This window comes from Lonchura striata, chromosome 7, assembly GCF_050655825.1.
Source record: "Lonchura striata isolate lonStrDom1 chromosome 7, ASM5065582v1, whole genome shotgun sequence".
NCBI classification, from domain to species: Eukaryota; Metazoa; Chordata; class Aves; order Passeriformes; family Estrildidae; genus Lonchura; species Lonchura striata.
In genome coordinates, this window is record NC_140709.1 from 29770069 (window position 1) to 29791087 (window position 21019).

The window sequence follows — 21019 nt, forward strand, 5'->3', positions numbered from 1 at the left end:
CATTACGTGTTACATGGTTACAGTTTTTCCCAATGCCTATTACCTATATTAAATGGTGCTTTTCTATCTTTTATATGGGACATTACGTGTTACATGGTTACAATTTTCCCCCAATGCCTATTACCTATATTAAATGGTGCTTTTCTATCTTTTATATGGTACATTACGTGTTACATGTTTGCAGTTTTTCCCCAATGCCTGTTACCTATATTAAATGGTGCCTTTCTACTCTAAACCAATCTGTGAGTGCCAACATCACCAAGAACTTGGAGGTAAGGAAGGAGAAAGAGGGAGGACAGGGCAGGCCCAGATCCCTCCATCTTAAAACCTCTGACCCCGATGTACAAAACAGAAGCCCTCCTGTACAGGTGTTAAAATCCCCCTGTACAGCACTAAAAAATTCTTCCCTCTACTTTGTGACTACTTCTACTCTAATATCCAAACTTTTGTGACTTCTTGTTCTTCCTGCAAGGTTGGTAAATCGTTCCATGGTTCAAACCCAAAATCCCAGCTGTTTCCAGCTGCCTGCCAGGGTCTCAAATGCTTCTGACTTGGGCCTGGAACCTCCAAAAATGTCTGGGGGACATTTTGAGTTCTGACAGTGTACCTCAGTGGTTACACCCACTGCTGCCAAGGAGTGAAGAAGGCTGTCAGCGCACTTTCTGTGGGTAGGGCAGTGGGAATTGGCCACACCTGTCCAGGGATTTGCCCCCTGAGTGGGCCTTGGAGCCGAGGAGGGAACGAGCTGCACCTGTGCGTGGTTAAGGTGGGGCCATCCCAGCTGCTCCCAATCTCTGCTGATGGGGCAGCCCAGGCTGGGGGCACAGCCCCACACTGCTGCCTTCACTCAGAGAGCTGCTGGCTCAGGGAGAAGGAGCTGCACAGAAAGCTGGAGCCATCCTTTGTGGAACCATGTCCCCCCGCTGGAGGCTGTGAGGAGAGTCACTGCTTATGGAATTACCTTTTCTGTAATGTATATTACATCAAGAGACTCTGAAGCTCCTGACTCAGGGACTTAAGGAGATGAAAGACTGGAAAATGCAAGGATGATGTGAGTTGTTCCGGCTGTTTTGGGGTTTCTGGAACACAAGGTGTTGAGAAGATGGAACTGCTGGTTATGCAAGGTATGTAAGTTACAGTCTTTGAGAGGGTTGGTCTTCTTAAGTTGTACCAAATTTCTCTGCCTCTGTGTTTGAATAGTGAATTTTTTTACTGTACCTGAAAAAGTCTGGCTCTCTGTAAAGCCTGACCAAATAAATATGTGCATCATGTATCTTAAAGTATATATGGGGTGCTAATAGCTGTCAGTGTATGCAGGGCCAGTAGAGCCTTGTGAAACTTGTTTATTTGCTACCACCCACTGCCCTGAGTTTGCTCCTGTACCTGAGGAACTTGTCTGAGCTTCAAGTTAATGCCTAACAAGTCTAGATCAGTAGGAACAGACCTCGTATCTTGGGAACAGAATTGTAAAAAATGTCACTTGTACACTGGTTGCTATAAGACTTCATACAAAATACGGGGATGGGGAGATACTTGCATTGCTTAACTGAAGCTTTCTGTAGGAGTCTCCTGAGTGGGTTTGGGTGGGCCCTGGAGATGCCTGTAGCCCCTGGCAAGGAGCCTGAGAGATGCCAACATCAAAATGGAGAACATGTTTCCCTCTCCCTGCTGACTCCCTTCCTTCAGTTTTCTTAGAAACAGTGTCTTCTTAGATCTGCTGTTGCTGCATTCTGACTTTGCTTTTGCTTCTGCAGCTGGGTCATAGGGATCTCCTTTTTTCTTTGTTTTCTTCCCCATTTTTTTGTTAAAAAAAAAAACCTCTCATAGTGTCTTGAAGTTATAGACAAATATTTTTGTTCCTCTTTGACTAGGGCAGTCCCAGCTGCCATTATTTTGCATCCTTAGCTCATACATATGATGCAGAAAGTTTGACTTTGTATTCTCTCTGTCTGGAATGAAGTTTGTGTTGAAATGCTTGAAAAGGACAAACCATTTATTTTCTTTTTGATAACCTAAATGAGGATGTAGTTCAAAATGTGTATTATAAGCTACTGGTTCAACTAGGCCCTGAATTTCTGTAGCAGTACATTAAATTCTCTTTCTACTATCTTTGGAGATAAATGGGTTTGAAATGTAAGAAGTATTGGTGTTTTAATGTGGGTGTTTTCTCCCCACCAGATTTGGAGAAGTTGTTGAAACTTTAAGTCCACTGAAAAGATTCTCTAATACTTAAAACTGAGGATATTTATTTTTGGATTTTGAATGCTTGATTAAAACAGAAATACAGATTTTAATGGTCTTTATCTCCAGCCTGAGGAAAAAAAATTAATTGTATGTTTGTGTTAACTCATTCAGTGTGAAGTTTATTGCAAGGGTTTCAATTCCTGAATTTAAATGTGAGGTTGCTGGTGGCTTGTGACCACACTGAGAATGGGAGCATTCTGAATAAAATAAAAAATGTTTTGTGCTGCTAGAGGCCAAATACTTAAACTTTGAGATTGCATGAAAATTTTGTGACAGTGAATGTGCCATAATCAACAAGAAAAAAACTAAATAGCTTGAAAAAAAGAGGGGGCAGCTGTCACTGTAGCAATATTGGGGATAGGAACAGAGTCTGTCATGTATAGGAGCAGAGTGATGGATTCTGAGCAGAAGAGCAAAGCATCTCCTGAAAGGCAAGTTTTTTTCTCATTCCTTTTCACTTACCCCTACTTTTTGTTTTTTTTTTTTTTTCTTGCCAAGTTTCTGCAGGGAGGTTTCAGAGTAGCTGTGCATACTTGAAAAGATTAGAAAAAGTGAGGCAAATTCTGCACTGACATTGCACCTCCACTGACATAAAAGCAATGCCATAAATTGTGTCTCTCCTGCTCCAAGCTTTTTAAGAGAAACCCCAAACAAACAAAAACCCCATAAAGTGAAGAAATATGTTCATGACTTAAACATTGTTACAATTGATACCAGAGGGAGAAGGCAGACTCTACCCACAGGAAAAAAGAAAAGAAAATATTAATTTAAAAGACACCAATGATGTCCTTTGCACTGGCCTATCTGAAGGGTTCTGACCTACCAGACCAGGAGCTGGCTGCAGGTTTTGTTCTGCACCACTTTCCTACAGCCTTTATTCAAGCCCTTTGCCTAGGGGAGGTCCTTATGCAGCAAATCTTCTGGAATCCTTTAGCAAATCCACCAGTCTGGTGCAGTTATTCAGCTCAAGTCATCCTCTGGGGTTATCCTGCTGCTCTGGGGTCACAGAAATTACGAGACTTCCAAAAGGAAGTACATCCTCTCCTTCAAAATGAAAATATTTTAGTGAATAAGTTTATTCTGTGCTTCACATGTGATGTTATTTCTGAATGCTGGGAATGTGGGTGGTAGTTTTACAGCAACTATCTCAAGGAAAGTAAATACGTGAGTTAAAGGCCATATGTCATTGAGTTTTCCTGCCCTATCCACCAGATATTTTGGAGCTGGATACGTAAAAATTTGTTCTGGTTTGATCACAGTAATTTCCCAAAGCATGTCTATGGGGGTTTTTTTGGGTTTTGTCTTTAATATAAATTTTGGGTGACAGGAATACCTGCATACTACATTAGGTAATGGCATTAGATGCAGCAGTGATAAGCTAGCAAGCATGTAATATCCTAAGGCAAATAGATTTGTATGTTCTCCTTCAGACTGGATGATCGTGTTGCACTTTCTAAAGACACTTTAGATCAGTAAGAATGTCTCCTCAGGGAATCACAGTGATAACTACTTTTGACAAGTAGTAATAACAGAAGTTTGGTCCAGCCATGCAATGAAAGACTCCAGCTGAAGCCAGGATTACTGCTAGTGGACTGCAGGGGCACTGTAATTGCACACTGCTTGCTTTAGGGATGGCATGTCTGCTTCTACTCCACCTCTACTTGTGAATTCAGGGTTGCCTGCTCCATCGTATCAAGCAAAAAGCCTAATATTGATTTGAAGGGATCAATGGTGAGAAGAATTGTTTTAACTTACTAGTAGGCAAGATCAATTCCTTCCACAGGAAACCACTGTATTTTATGCTGCAGTCCCAAATACAGGGGGAAAATCCCAAATTCTGTGTGACTTTATTGATTAACATCTCTCTTGGCTAATTAGACACAGCTTACCAATCCTTTCAATAGCTCAGTTAGCTGATGAGCTCCCCAGGTATGTGTATGGTGATACTTCTGAGGGAATGTTTGTAGTGATCATGACCCTTCATTCTGCCTCACTGTTGTTACTTTACTGAGCCATCAAAGGCTGTCACTATTGCACATTGACACAGTGCTGCAGAATGGCTGACAAATCTATATTCAAGTTGTGTTTAAAGTCAATATTATAGCAGTTACCATGCCAAATCAATATTTGCCCAGTTGCCAGCTCCCACTGCCTGATGCATTGCAATAATTCCTCTTCTCCCATGGAACATGGAGACCTAATCCAACAGTCACTGAAGTCAAGACAGATTCTCATTGACCTCAGGCTGTGGATCAACCCATGCCTGCTTTTATTTACTCATGTTTGCTGTAGGGTTGTACAAGAGCTCACTTAGAACAGGAATCCTGTCCACCTGATTTCTCCAACTGATCATAACCATCATGCTGTGATCTCTGCTATTACCACCAGGCACCAAGGTGTTACCTTGCCACTGCTGAATTGTTGAGCTGCTTTGGTTCTGTTGTACAGACAATGCCTGCCTCATGCAGATAAAAAGCAGTTGCTCGAAAATAATCCATAAGTTTTGATGATGCAGCAGTTCAGAAACAACACATTTGAGACAGATCAAGTAAGACTAATTATCAAAATAGACTTGTGTAATCATCTATGCTTCCATTTTTTAATTGAACAGTGGGATATTTCTTTTGGAAAAGTGTGTTAATTGGGGTCTGCTCATGGGAAGGAGTGACTAATTGAACTGGCATGAGCCTGATAGCAGCTTTTTTCATTAAAATGTTAACTTTTAAAATCAGTGTTACATTGCAAATATTGTCTTTCTTTCAGTTGGACTAGTCTATCTGGTACGTGCCAGCTCAATTAGCAGCTTGCTTTCATGAGCAGACCCCAATTAACACAGACTTCTCTTAAAGAAGTATTCCACAATTTAAATTAGCACATTTGCATTAGAAGTAATTATACTGGTTTTGGTTGATAGTTGTTCCTAATTTTTGTGATGATTAAATGTCCTTTAATGGAAAATGACATTTGTTGATTAATTACTGAAGTTCTAATGGATGTTTTTAGAAAATATTCAAATATGGAAGAGAGAAATTAAGCAAAGACCAAAATATATCAATGGATATCAAAGGTGGAATTTGTCATTGCTTATATGTAATTTCAACATAAATTACACCCTTCCTACTTATAACTTCACTGAATTTAACTTATTATTTAATGAATTGTTTCTGCATATTTGGCCTGAGTCTGTGTGACCTTTGAATGCAGGACCGTGTGAGGTAGCAACCAGCTAGGACACTTTATGTCTAAGACACATAAGCCCATTATGTTTTCTGAGTGGAAATATCTGCAAAGGCACCAGAGATGTGTGATGGTGGAGGGCTAATGCAGAACTTCATATTCAGAGCAAGAACAGGAGAGCAGTGACCTGGAACCAACAAAAGCCTCTAAGCTCAGTGCTCTTGCTCTTGAAGGAGGCTGTTCTCAGGGGACTCCTTGGGGGACTGTGGAAAGGGCATTCAAGCTCTCTGTTCAAATACTTCTTAAATAGATGCTTAATCTGTAATATGGACTCTGTGCTGTCATTGGTTTACTTCATGTCACATCTGAAGTAATTCTTAAAATTTTCATCTATATGAGAAATATTCCCTGTATGTAACAGATCTCTCTTATTTTATTTTTAGAGTTAGAAATATTTCAGGTGAAAACGGCTGAGTTACCATAAGTTACATGAACTGTATGAAGGGTATTTATTTTACAGTTTGCATTTAAACTTGAAAGGGATCATTAATTTTAAACCAGTATCTGTATGATGAGATTCATTAAATCTTTTTACATCTATGTAACTTTTCTTTAAGGCAGAACTGGTGGTTAGCTAGAACATGAAAGTCATCCAATCTCCAAGGTATATTATCTACCATTTTTCTTAAGAGTGTGTTGTGATGATTGATTGCTCTCATTGATAGGAAATTGTCACCTTATCCACCTGGACTTTTTACAGCTTAAGTTTTTAGCATCTAAACCTTACTAACCTTTATTTTTTTTTAAATGCACATCCTCTCCCAAGCTGCAACCAAAAAAAAACAACAAAAAAGCCCAAACTACGGACAAAACCACCAAAACTAACAACAAAAAACCAAAAATACACAAACCATCCAGAACCCACCAACAACTTTCCTTTTTATTCTTGGGTTTTTTTTCCCTTTTGAAGAGGTGATGCACACTCAGTGTTTTAAAAATATGTAGTCAGTGTTGTCCTAATGTCAGTCTGCTCAGCTAACAAGGATTCTAAAGTAGACAGAAGATAAACATTGTCCTTCCGAGATCCCCTTCTGCTGTAGTTTGACATCTTCAGCTACTGAAGTGTTCTTACACCGAGTGTATTTATGCAGTGTAACCATAGTCCTGTACAAATCAATCCTTTCCTAAAAACACCATTCCCCAGGGTTCCCATACATCCGATATTTGGTCTGGGGTTTTTTGCTGTTTTTATTATCTGTGCTATTATAATTGGCATATATAAACCATAAGATTTGTCAAAAATAAAAAAAAAGGAGAGAAGATTTGGTGGGAGCAAACACAATCAAGTCATGCTTAAAAGCAGGCTTTCCTCTTAACTCTCCTCTGTGTAATGGATGTGAAAAACAAGAGAATGCTTTTTCCAGGTGTGGTGTCTGTTAGGAACAGGCATCTATGCCATGTATTACAATGTCTGACAGGCAGCCTCGCTCCAGAAATAATGCAATCCTCTGGAGGCTTGTCCAGCAAATGTATCATCCAAGGTCACTGTGAATGCACCTGCGTGCCAAAGCACACGGAGCAGGAGCTGCCTGGGCTGAGCCTTTGGAGGGAGGCTGGAGGCTCACAGGAGAGCTTTGGTGTTTGTGAAAAACAGGATAACACCTTGCTTGGAATGACAGAAAATAAAATTAAAAAAAAAAAAAAAACAAACTAGCACAGGGTAAATGTACAGCAGTGGAGAAATTAAAAGCCAAATAAAAAGTCACATTCTTCCCAAAGAATTAACAATCTGCTTCTTGAAACAGAAAGAAATTGCTCTATGGTATTTCAGGGACAATCATGAAACTGGAACAGGCTGCTTAAGGGGATAAATCCCTTTTGGAGCAGGTTGTCTGTGGGTGTCCCATCCTTGCTGGTACTTGAGCATAGGTTGGATAGGGCTTCAAGCAACCCGGTGTAGTGGAAGGCAATGGAGAGTTAAGTAGAGAGAGCTAAGAGAGCCACAGACACATCTGAGTCAAATTATTATCCATGAAATGATAGTAGGGATATCATTAATACTGTGCCAAAAGTGTGTTGAGTCCTTTAGAGCCAGCAAATAAACCACAAAGCCCATGCTTAAAGGCTCTGTGGGGTTGAGTCCAGGTGAGCATTTAAAATGGAGTAACCCCTTTAGGTAAAGGGGAGAAGCAGGAATTACGCCTGGTAGGGAGGCCTATTTTGAAGAGTGCTTTTTCTTTTGAGTAAGTAGCCAGACATTTCTGTGGCTGTAGGCTCACCTGCTGTTCAGGACAGGCTTGCTCCTGTGTTTACTCAGCCAGCAGCTGAGTGTGCTTGGGGGGTAGTGTTAGAGAGCTCATTTTTGTGCCATCAAGGGTAAGAGCAGAGTACACACAGAAAAAGAAGAAAAATGATAGTTAAAAACAGTGTTCCTGAAGGAAGTGGCTGTGTGTGTTGTCAAGGGGAGGTTCCTGCTCTCAGCAAAGTGATAAAGTGTGCCACTGCAGGGGAAATGGTGCTGATCACAGAGTTCTGTGCTCCTGGGACACACTGGCTGAAGTTTTGTGTAGTGCTACTCCATTTTCTTAAATTCCCTGGTTGCATTTCCCATGTGTGCTTTTTGCTGCCTATTAACGGCAGATACAATCTTGCACTTTGAGAAATGGCAAAATTAAAGCTTCCGCCCTGCCTTTTGCTTCTCTAGGAACAATTCCTGGGTTTTTGAAGTGTAATTATTATCCTATTTTTTAAGCTATAGCTTATTCTACTGAAAAATAAGCATACTGTCACCCTAAGCAAAACAAAAAGATTCAAACTGAGTTGGAAATATGAGAATTTTATATATGATTATGTGTACTGGCAAGAAGCTCTATTGTTGCAGTGCTGAAGGTGAGTTTCTGACTGAAAAAAGGTCAGGCATGATCTACTGCTCTGCAGCAGAATTTAACAAGGACATAGCTTGGATGATTGATTAGATCTTTTCCCACCTGTATGATCTGGGATTCTATGAAAGTAATTCCTTTGTTCAATTAGATGATAAACTAAGAAATAAATGTGAATTCCATCTTTTAAAGACTGTAAGCAGAGAAAAAAGTAAGAACGGTTATGACATTAGCAATGACCTGAATTATGTTTTGCTCTGGTATTAAATATTTTAATCTCTCAGCTAAATTGGTTGATTAAGATTCACTTCATATCAGAGTAACTGAAAAGTTTTACTGAAGAAGAAAACTTAAAACTGAAAAATGGAAGTTTTGTATTTTTAAAGATTTCCTGTGGAGGGCAAAGAATGTTGAAACATCCTTTTCCAACTTTGTATAAACTCTGCTGCTGTTTGAACATATCTAAACTACAAGACAGCTGAAGGTGGGAAAGAGTCCTTCCAAAAAGCCTGAAAATTTTTCTTTTTTTCTTTGATTAATAGGTACTGTTAGAATCTTTGGTAGTCTTAAGGCACATGGTGAGCAGCAAAAAGGTGAAATGTGTAACCATGGTCCTCGGAGACAAGGCCTGATAACCTCCTGTGATCTTGCTCAAAGGACATTTCCATATGTTTGTTTTCCATTTTCAGTTGCATCTCCTCCCAGAACATGACTGTAATCCCCCAAAGTCACAGTGGTGTAAGAAATCTACCCTGAGTAGGGAGCTATATTTTGTCCTAATGATGTCAACAGCTGCCATCTAACATTTAACCATGCAATAAGGGCAAAAAATAGGCTCTTTTGACATCCACAGGCAAGAAGTGCTGCGTGTCCATGGGGCAATCCATTAGATAGCCAGGACGCTCACAGCTGGAAGCCTTTGTGAGATGGCATTTGATATCATCATTGTTAGCCTTCACATAATGCAATATTTATTACAGTAAGGGAAGAAGGGAGTATTTTTAGCTGCATCTTGAGTAACTTATCTCCATGGCAACCCTTTACTTGCCTGCCCTGTTGCTGCTATATAGAATGTTGTCACATTAATAATAAATGGAACACATCTAACACATTTGGCTGCCGATTGGCTTCCAGCCACATATTTCTCTTGTTCTAGTTGAAGGGTTTGCAAAGCTTAGGGGTCCATAACCAAATTTCATTCATTTTGTTTCTTGGAGAAAATTGCCTTGGATTATGTTAAAGCACTCAGGAGGTTTCATCAATGTATGCATTGTGTTTGTTGGGTTGGATTTTTTTTTGTTTGCTTTTGTTTCTAGTTCCACTTTGAAACGCCAAGGAAATCCGTGAATAAATACAATTAGAAAAGCTAGAAACCCAGCAGCTGTGGAGTAATTTTATTTGACTTACATTTGTATGGCTATGAAAATGACGTTTTTAAAAATTGCTTATGAGGAACCCCTGTGACATGTTTTTGAAGAACAATGCCTCAGTTTCATGGAAACTTAAAATGAACAGGTCTCCAAGTGAGATTCTATAATTGCTGATCACTTCCCCGTGCATACAAAAAAAGCAGTTGCAAGCACTTAGCCCTCATTTTGTTGTCTAAATATATCAATGGCAAATTTGGTAAGTGCTTGTTAGAATGGTGAAGAAATAGATGAAAGAACATTAGATTTGGGGTTACATCAGCGATGTTTTTTTCAAGAGGTGATATCACTATTGAGCAATACAGTGCAACTGGCTTTGAATGTTAAGGTTAAATACTCCCTGCTTGGCCTGAGGAACCATTTGGAGCCTATTTAAAATGTACTACACAAATATTCATATCTGGGTGACTTAGCCCTATTTCCTTTCTCTCTCTTCTTCCTTGTCAACTCTTATTTCCAAATCTGCAAAAAAGAGGAGCAAGAATCTCTAAACTCTGTTATGGTTTTATTACATGAGAGTTGATCTTTCTAATGGGTCAAGGAGCTTGTACTATTGCTGCCTCTTCCAAATATCCTTCTTTTCAACTCCAAGACTAGAAAAAAAACCAAACTGTTCTTGCACCAGCTTGTTTAGCTTTTCAAAAGAAATACTCTTCTTTAAATTCATAAAATATTATTTAAAAAAGGAGAGAACACAATTTAACAATTCTTACATGAGATTTCAATCACATGCATGATGTTGTTTCCCCCAGAGTTTATAAATAGGAGAAAATAATAGTTCATGTGAGTTTTTGACTGCTACTCAAGAACTGAGAGTTTCTAAAAGCCTTCAAATATTCAGTATTCAAAATATTCAGTAGCATTCCCTTGGACCGCTGTTACTGACCTTTGAGCCTTGAGTTAATCTCTACTTCATTATGCCAAACTTTGTAAAGGCTTTTTTACTCAGAAGGCATTTTTGTTTTTTGGGGCTTTCTGAGGTTTTATTACTGTAAAAATGTTGAGAACTGGCGGCATTTCCCTCATTATTTGTTTCTAGCCGTGGTTTCCTCAAGGAAAGTAGCTGTAGCACTTTCTTATAATGACATTAAACAGCCCTGCAATTTAAAGTCAGTAAATAATCTTGTGTTGCTGCTATTTTTATGTGTCCAGTTCAGCTTTTAACAAGAAATAGCTAATTCAGGCTGAGTTGTATTAAGCTGGTGGCTTCCTGGCAATGCTGCCTGCCAAGGTGAGAGAAGCGCTTTGTGCTGTGCAGGACCCACTGCTTCTCAATTGTGTGGGGGCCCTGTTTAATATAGAGCCCCGCTGCTGGGGTGTCAGACATTCCTGCATGCTTATCTTGAACTGGAACTCACTTGACTTCTGTTGGAAGGCCAAGAAATGCATGACCATGAGCAAGGATGAGCTCCTTCCTGCTGCAGCAGGCCACTTTACAGACTAGGTGTGCTTCTGGTCACTAAATCAGAGACTTTGGGCCAGGCACTGCGGTGGGTGAGAGACAGGCAAGAATCCTGCAGGATGTTCATCTGTCCCAGGCAGCTGGAATCCAGACTTCTGGGTTGCTACATTTAGCATAGCAGAAAGACATTTCATTAATTAAGCAAATTTTCAAAGTGCAGTGGAGGTGAAAGTTACATCTATAATTGCTATCAAGGTGATTACACTTGAATTCATGGCTCATGGCTGCTTGAGACAAATCTACAGTAAAAGAAAAAAAGTTTCTATGATTAATCTATAAGTGATTGATTTCAAGAAAAGAAAAAAAGTACAACCACTACTGTGCTCAAGGTTTGTATTTGTGACACTTATTGGAAAGCACAGGAATTTTAAGGAAAGCAGCCTGTTGCTGAAGGCTCATCTTGTAAGAGATTTGCACCTGACTTCAGTGAAGTTGGAAGGTAGTCTAACCTCAGTTAGCAATTTTGATGCAGGCTGCATTTCGGTCTCACTCTTTCTCTCTGCTTGCACAGGCACACAATCTTGATATGTTGTTCAAAACTGATTGCAGCGACCGGCTGTGTTGTGGAGTTCACTGTTTGCCTACGCTGAATGTAGGAAAAAATTATGTATCTTATTTTGACTGTTTTATGGAATATTTCATATTCAACTCTACCCTTTCTGAGAATTCTAGATGTTGAAAGAGCTTGGAGTGTAGCTATTCCTTTCAACTGTGATGCTACATACTGCCTTCATTTTACTTGCTGTTTCTTTGCTTTTGTTCTTTCCTCTCCAAAATGTGACAGCTAAAAGTGCTGACTGAAAATCAGAACCACAACCTAAGCACAAGAGCTATAAAACTGAAATTACTTGGTTGTTTGTGTTCAGCAGGTCTTCTGTTGTCTGTGTAATACTGCAGGTTTGGAGCAGTTATGTCAGAGATTGTCCCTGTGACGTGCATTTGATGCATTTCTATATGAGGGAATACAATCCTAGAGCAAGCAAACCCCTGATGACCACCCTGAGGTTTCCAGGCTTTGATTCTCCCTTACTGTCTCTGGTCAGAATGAGCAATATCTTTGTTTTAACACAATATCACTAAATATGTTTTTCTACTGGCTTAAGGGCACAATTTTTACTCTTTTTAATTTTACTTTTGGAGCTACATTTGATCAGAAGTCTAATGAACTACTTTAGCTCATTAGGAAGGAAGGGACAGCTCTCCCTCAGAAATAGTCATTAATTTGAAAAGCTGGGGAGGGTTCCAAGCCTGCTTTTGTGATCTCCTGTTTTCCTGTGGTGTGCTCCAGAGCAGAAACTCAGTCCCAGTAGAAGCAGACAGTAAAAAACTGAGCCAGTACCAGAGACACATGCCTTCTTTGTGGTGAGATATGCATCCTTGAGCATCCCACAATGGGATTTATCTTCCACCTGCTCCCTTGCTGTACACCTGTCCCAGACTGGCACCGCATTTGGCTGCGGTACGGTCGAGTCTCAGTTTTGAAGCCAGATTTTTTCTTACAGTTATTTCCCTGGCACGTAATAAAAACTGTTTCCTGTGCTCAGCAAAATACAGCTAAATAAGGAGTCCAGGTGTGCTGTGTTTGTCAGCCTTTCTATGGTGTGATGCTAATCTTTATTCCACATAAAAAGCTTTATCAGACTCTATAATAACCCTGTGGCTACGTGCCCCTGGTAAGGAACAGGAGATAGGGCACAGGTTTCACAGTGGATTTGGTTGAAGCTTATGGCACAGGTGTCAATGTAATTGGAATAATGATACATGAGGGGCACCCAGAGGGTTCAGCCAGCTGTCAGGCAAATGTTTCTGCTGCAGTGCATGGCAGCCTGTCATTAGGTCATAGGTAGCCTGACCCATGTGGGAGATGGGGTTCAGACTGTGTTCAAAACAACAATAAAAACAAATAGGAAAAAAATCTAAAATAGAGGTCCTCTCCCCCCAGCATCCACACCCCTGAAATAAAAACACCAACCACGTCACATCCAAGATCTGCATCTCCTAATACAGCAAGGGGTGCTTTTTTCCCATGTTACGTCTTTGTATTTGGACTAACCTGATCATTCCAGTACTTCATCTTGCTCCCTCTGCATATATTTTGATACATCTGTGTATACGTTTATGTATATTACACTTCAGAAAAATATGTGAGTAGTGATTATGAATTCATTCCTGATCAATTCTTTTTTCTACAAAGATTTGCAAATCCAAATAAATATGGATTTTGAGTATTTTATTCAATCCTAGAATCCATACATCTCGACCTTTTAAAATTCGAATGCCTGATACATGTGCAATAGCTTTAAACACAAACATGAGAGGTACAAATGTGTGCCCTTGACAGATGAAAAGAGGTGCATCTGGAATGTCTTAAGCAGACAATGGGTTGTGGAACTATGTACTAAGCTGATGGTTTAGGGCCTGAGCTAGGAAGAGCACTTAGCTACATGATTAACTGTAAGGATGTGGTTACAGATTTTGTGGGACTAATCACATAAGTAAAATGATACTTTTGCATTTTTCTGTGATTGTCATATTCAGTTTGACTGGGAGTTTACATCCTCTGTAAGCCAAGGATAGTTACAAAGGCATTGAAGGGGAGTGAATTGGTGTTTTCCTGAAGTGATTTAGGCAGACAGTGTGACAATGACAAAACAATGTTGCTAAGCTAGACTTCAATCTTTATTCACTCCAAGTGTTTGTTTCCTCAGTTGTTACAAGGTTTTTAATTTTTATTTTTCTGTAGAATATACAGAGACAAACAGGTACCAGATGCCTTGAGTAATCTTTAGCTACTCTAAAGAACGTAGAAATTACATAAACTTGTACTCATCTGAGTGAATACTGGCTCATTTGAACACGTGCTATAACTAGTGAACTTCTTACTAATTGCCCTTTGCTTTGTCTTTAATGTGTGACTAAGAGGAAGACCAAACACCAATTCAAACTTTTGTTTCTTGCTTTCCAAAAGGCTTAGCTCATGCAGCTGGTCCTTCGTGCTTCAATATGATTGTAAAAATCTGAATATTTCCTAGTGTTTGCTATTAAGTCTGATTTGCAAGGGCCTTTCAAACAGGTTCTTCTTCTGAACTTATTTCCTCATTTTGATCTTCAATTAGGAGCATTTAGCTTTCTCTTTTTGTCTGCTATATCCTGTATGCTTGCTTGAAGTTGTTCTAACTACACTGATCTATTCAGAACAAAGAATTCATTGCAGGTGGAAATGTTCCCAGTATCATTCATATATCTTCTGCAAGAAATGGGAGTGGAGGAGCACCTCAATAGAATCTCATTTCTGTTATTTTAGAAATATTTCATTATGTGATTAGGTTTCCTGAGGAGCAGTGAGTTTGTGCACTCTTGTCCTGTCTTTTCTAAATCTAACCAGAATTTAAGTGTCTTGCTCTTGGATCAATAGTTTAATACTTGGACATCACCAAAAGCTTGGTGGGCTCAGTTTTCTCTGTGGGCACATCTACTATTTCAAACCTGACTTTCCCTCTTCAGAGCCCACCTCAGCCGTCTGGGGCATGCTTCTTGGGAAGAAGGTGTCAGGACCTCTGAGGCAGAGGAACTGAGGTTCTGGATCATCAGTCCTTTGGGGTGAATTAAAGTGAAATGGCAATGAATGACTGGTGTATACATGAGGCAGATTTATTTTAAAACAATTGCAGTGGAGAGGAGGTACGGTCACAGAGTTGCTCTGTTGGGGTGGGAGTCCTTGAAACAAAGAGTTTGTCAGGTTACATACATTCAAGTTATCATGGCAATGCCTGAAACTCTCCTCAGAAGATGACTGATTTCTAATTCACCATCATAAGTCTTACGGAAGAATTGTATTGCTGAAATTGATAAATTATTAATTTCTCAAGCTTCCTGATAAGAACTATAAATCCTCAATGTGTGAATGTATTTGTCTGGTAGAGACATGGAGCAAAGTCAGCCAATTCTGTAACTGATTTTATCAAATGTTAGCTTGACCTGGTGTAGATCAGTGAGGTCTGTATCAGGTCTCCCACCCTTAACAGCCACAGTGAATAAATCTGTTCCATGGAAATCTTTATTGCACTTTCCACTGTCAGTGGTTTTATATGTCTGGCATGACCCCCTGTGACATCAAAGGGCACAAATTGCGTCATTGAGGATGCAGCAGAACAGAAGCAATTAAAAGAACAAACATGGACTAATTGGGCAACTTAATTCACATTCTTTAAAAGCTACAAATGAAACAGCTATGATGCACAATCAGAGAACCTCTGTGCATCAACTTCCATAGGCTATTTCCATGGTTACTTTACTGTCACATAGATGCTGGAAAAGTAAATCCCTACCTAAACAGCATGCAAGAAGAGGTGTTTAATTCCTGATTTTACTGCATTCTTGCTGAGTATAGCTTTGTTATGGTTGCTCATTTATTGAAGTCCACTGTATCTGCCTCTTCGGGATGAGAGTTTTGTGTGGCCTCAGCAGATGATAGCAGCCCCATGTCTGATACTCTTGCCCACGTGCATGCTCCCAACACCACTCTTGTCCTTTCTCACATTCCATTCTCATGTTGCAGCCCTCAGGATGTCAAGTGTGGTTACAGATTTCTCCAACACACTTGAGAGGCTCTGAAAGGGAAATAGAGCTGTGGCTCACTGGTGAAGTACTCCAAGACCTTTGGCTGTTTTTCAGACACCATGTAATTACAATCCCGTCAGTAAAAGGAGGTCAGATCTATCTTTGTGCCATGCTTTATTATGATGGAAAGACTTTGGAACACCATTCACATGGATTCAGCACCGAGTTACTGGTTATTGATTCTGCATTGTTCTGCAAATCACAGCTTGATCACAGCACAGTATCTGTTAACAGTGGAATTTACATCTCTGTTAGCATTTCTTTCAGTATTTAAATGTTAAGAGAAGCAGAAAGTATATTCTCTCATTTCTGAATGCACACATCAAGGCTTTTTTCTGTTTTTACCTAAAGATACAAGAGGCACAGGCACGTGTGTGGTTGTTAGTATTTACTTCAGTTTTATTGCAACTGACACCTAAGTTTTTCGAAATTCTTTACTGCTCTTAGAGGGTGCAGCTTGGCAAAATGTATAAATGGCACATCTCATCAAATAGACCAAGTTTCCTAAAAAGCTTAACTTTCAAGGCATCTTATTTCTTATGTTCCAAATGCAGCCAAAATATATCAAAACGTTGGTATTATCTGTTTCCATGTGAATGTATTGTTAGTGTAATTACAACACTCCAGTTTTGAAGTATAAACTTGCATAAACTTTCCAGAAAACTCAGTGTAAAGAACTCCAAATGGTAGCAATATTTTGTTTGTTATGTGGGCTGTTTTATCATATTATTCTGGAAGTAGTTGCATGGGTGGTGGGGTAGGAGGATCTTTGAAAAAGGAAAAGAGCTGAGAGTTTTCACTAATCTATTTATAGTACTCATTAATTGATTTTATTCTTGTGGTTACCCTCCCATTAAAACCCATTTGAAGCTAGAGTGCTCTTGTCTATTAAGATACTCACTAAGGGTTTTAAATTACTTTGATAGTTTAAGAGAAAAATTACACTTATTTCTTAGTGTGCCTTACTGTTGTGAAATGTAGCACTTTTTGGTTGGTCTGTAATATTCTTTCTAGAATTGCTGAGATTCTGAACTAATTCTGAAAAGGACAAGGAGGTTAAAGTCAAAATTAGTTCATGCTGTCAGTCTCAAGCAGTTTTTGGCACCCTAAAGAGACCACCCATGCTTATTTTGTGTCCTGCTCAGCATACAAGTTCATTTTATTGCTTTATAAGTAACACTGGGAGAAGGCATTCAGATGGAGATGAACAAGGAGTATAAATGGTACAAAACCCAGGATAGTGTTAGAGATGTCTGTGCTCTCTGTGTTCAAGCACATGGAAACACAGAGGTGGCAGGTTATGGTGCTTGCCCTGTTCTCCCAAACTGCCAAATTGCAGCTCCGACAGCTCTGCTTTCTGGAGGTTAGCCCAGAAAGATGGGCTAACCAGAGGATGGGCTCTCATCTCTCAGACTGGTGACTCTAGTTAAGAACATTTTATGCCAGTGTTGCACACAATCTACCTTCAGTTCTGCTGCTTAAAACTACTCACAACAAAATCTGTATTCCGCTTTGCAGCTGAGTTTGAGTTGGAAAAGTATCTTCCATGTCCTGTAATGAAATATCTTTTTATGAAGATGTCAAGGGAGAGCAGTAGTTAGAAGTACTTTTCATGATGGTATAAATTCACACATTATTCATGCTTCATTGGCTTATTCTGCCAGATCAGCATAAAGCCATCTAGAAGAATATGTACCTTTAGCACACCGATAATACTCGACAACGAGGTAATAACACCGGTGACATTTGCGAAGCCTGACACACTTGGGCCTCTTGAGTTGACATTAATAGAAATGAGACATCTCTTTCTTTGGCAGCAGTGGTTCAATGACCTTTTTCTTATTTCTCAGACTTCTTTTATTTTTGCATGCTCTTTGTGGCCATTGTAAGCAAACAGGAGAACGCCTCCTTTTCCTACTCTTCTGATTACCTTAAAATAGTCTTCCCCTTTTAAATTGCTTTCAAAAAGGGCTTCTTCATTGCCTTTTTTGTGGGCATTGTAAACAATTTGGGCTATGGAGAGTTGATTTCTCATTAGACTGACTGAAGAAGTATCAGTGGCATCTGGAAGCAGCAGAGTTGTGATGATTATTTATCATCAGTGGGCCTTGCAAAATGGAGTATAGGATATTGCACTGCTCATAGAAGTCAGCAGAATTGGCCTTAGACTTCACTGCAAACTCTCCCCTTAATGGAGGAGTACTCCAACCCACTGCCAAAGGCTATTTATATTTCATTTCTCACTATAAAAGAAGGTAGAAGATTGACAGCGGTGCACTCTGATTTTGTAGTAATTGATCTTTTTCAAAGTACTTTGGCTTTCTCTGAAGAGCTGTCATGTGGTTCTGTACCTTGTTATTGCTATAGGTACATTTTACTGTTGTTTTCAGAAAGTGGCCATCAAGATATCACGGGTTTTAACCACAGAATTGGCTTTATTCTGCATTTATTCTGATACTAGATGTAATATTAATGGAAGTACCCTTCTGGCAGGGTAAGCCACGTTATCAGTAAATGTGTAATTGACTTCTGTGTGGAGTCTGAGGGAACAAAGGGAGCTTGGAGATCAAGAGCCCTGTGCCTGGCTGCCAGAGCAGCGTGCTTTTTCTGGCCACAGCCTGTGATCCTTGCTTAGGCAGAGCAGAGCTGTGAGTTATCACTCACAGGCTGCTGGCGACTGTGGTTTGATCAGTGTAAGTGGTAAATGACAGTGCCATTGTATCTCGTGCTGTTCATCAGCCTACCTGCACATCTACCCACAAACGAGCAAGGAGAGGTGCTCTAGTACTCAGTATTAAAGATGTGCATAAACATGAACCTGTAGGGAATAGGCAAAAAAAGGAGGGAATATTGAAAATTCAGTACATTGCAACCAGTGTTAGGTACAAGCACTGAGGAAGGACTGGGAAATCGAGATAAAAATGTTTGAAGTTCTGTGTTTAGTAATTTTTATTTATTGACGGGAAAATGTTTCTTGCTGTGAGGAAAAATGCTTTGTTTCTTTTTAAACTGTATTTGTAAATCAGATCATGAGAGCTTTGTATGAATAGAAGGAATTCAAAAGGGTGCTTTTGACACTGTAAATATGAAGCTCTCAATTGTTCAGGTATTTTAAAGATTTAAAGTACTTAGACCTCTTAACATTAAATCCATGTTATGATCTCTCATATTACAAATCAAAAGAAGGGGAAAATACAACTTTTACATAATGCTATTCATCATGACAAACGCTCTGTATCAAAGAACATAACATCCTGGCAAGGCTTCAAGATTACCCAGAGGAGAGGCAATGGACAGACTGTTGAGCCAAAGTAATTTTAGAAACAATTCCACACCTTATTTATCCCTCATGTGGAGCAGAAAGGCTATAAAACCCTCTAGCACAGTCACTTTGTGCATTTGTTTGACCTACTGACCTTAACTCTCACCTACCTGACAGCCTCATGTTTCTGAGCATGGATTTCTGTGCAACTCAAAGCATTGTGGTTTTGAGTCTCTCTATGAGAGATGATTCCTTCCCAGCTCTTGAGCCCAAACTCATTTCAGACACCTTCACTGGGCAGCCTCGTAGCAAAAGAAGAAAAAGCTCTCCCTTCACATCAATGTACCTTTAAACAAATTTGAAATTATGCTGCATCTAAGCTTCTGGCTCAAAATTGAGTAAATGAAAACTATTAGTTTTCATGAACCTCAAATTTAATCCTCTGTAGGTGGGGGCATTTTGTTTGGTTGAAGTTGTTTATTGAACTTTAAGATATTAAATCAATCTATTCAGTATTATCAGCACTAGATGATGCAACTTATCTGTCATAATACTGAAAAAGAAATCTTGTTTATGCAAGTCAGTGTAGAATAGAAATTACATAGAATCATCTATGTAATTCATCAAAATAACATATATTTACTTGCTGGTAACAGAATTTGGCATTATACCGAGGGCTGCAGAAGAAGTCCTCATGCTCTTACGTTACTGTCTGTCCACACAGTAGTCACAGTATCTAAATGAACTAGTGCTGTATGGTTTAAAAGATGTCAAAAATATGTTCTAAATATATTAAATCAGCTCTTTGTTCAAGCACATAGAGCACATAGTCAGGACATGCAAACCTGACCAGAAAGGAGAGCATTGTATTTTTAAAGAAACCAAAAAGCCATAGCCAAACCCAAAAGCATCCCACCCCTTTTAACCCTTAGTTTGAATGCCTGAGGTTGAGAGCTGAGTTTTGGGGTGGACGTTTGTACTTTATTGTGTGGGAGGACAACATATTTTAGGTTTCTTTGCAACACAAAGTCCCTGTCAGCTGTTGTGTTAAAAGCAAGTCTTGACTTAAATTGGGATACACTTTAAAAGGGCGCAGAGGGCAAAGGGAATATTTGTGTTGGCATCTTTTGTCACATGCTGCCCATCAATTTGCCTTGGTTTGTTCAAGTTAAACATCTGTTCTAACAAAAGCCAACTTTAGAAAATGAAATTCACAATCATCTCTGCCATGCTTAATTTTTGAAAATCCCATTCCTGACACTCCGATCTCAACCAATTAATTTTAATATAACAGTAAGCCTAACATCTTCCAGGGAGCCACTGTAAATGTTTAGGTCATTTTTGATATTTAAACTCTGGAAGAAGATAGGCCTTGTATTTGCATTTCAGATTGCATCCTGTCATGGGTATTTTTTAAAATTCACCATATTGATAAAACCATAACTTTTTTTTTTTTCTTGTGAAATATAAAGCCTCTTGAGCTTTTTTGTATTTCTCTGCAAACCACAGTTCACTCAGTTCATGAAGCTCAAAATAGTCCCTGTGAGGCATCATCCTGGTCCAGCTGGCACTGATTTAAGGCAGTGACATAATGATAATGTCTCAATTGTTGCTCTGGGATGTTGGGCTTGCTCAAACATGAGGCTCTTAAGGTGCAAGACCATGTGACTAAAATCTAGAAAATGGTTCACCTACCCATTCTTGTGGGGTAAGTATGCAGTTCCTGTAAAAGTTCAGGAAAGAATAACAGTTAACAGTAGTTTATTATTGTTGTGATGAAAATAGTGAGGCTGTCCTTTTTTTCCGAATGTTTTAATGAAAGATGAATCTATTAAAGGAAACATCATACTGAGAGGAATATCTGACATAGCCGGGATCTTAAGTGGACAGGGAAAGTCCTGGTTCATCTCTGGGTGTTGCAAAACTGCCTTCCTGGTTTGCATGA

General features: G+C 39.4%; 1 long non-coding RNA gene across 1 annotated transcript in view; it reads left to right on the forward strand.

The window, feature by feature from the left end:
- Positions 1-369: 369 nt before the first annotated feature.
- LOC146766928 (uncharacterized) overlaps positions 370-21019 on the forward strand; it is a 174869-nt gene continuing 154219 nt past the window's right edge. Inside the window, exon 1 of the long non-coding RNA XR_014956776.1 lies at positions 370-1124. This is a non-coding gene — a long non-coding RNA (uncharacterized LOC146766928). The remainder of the gene's footprint in view (positions 1125-21019) is intronic.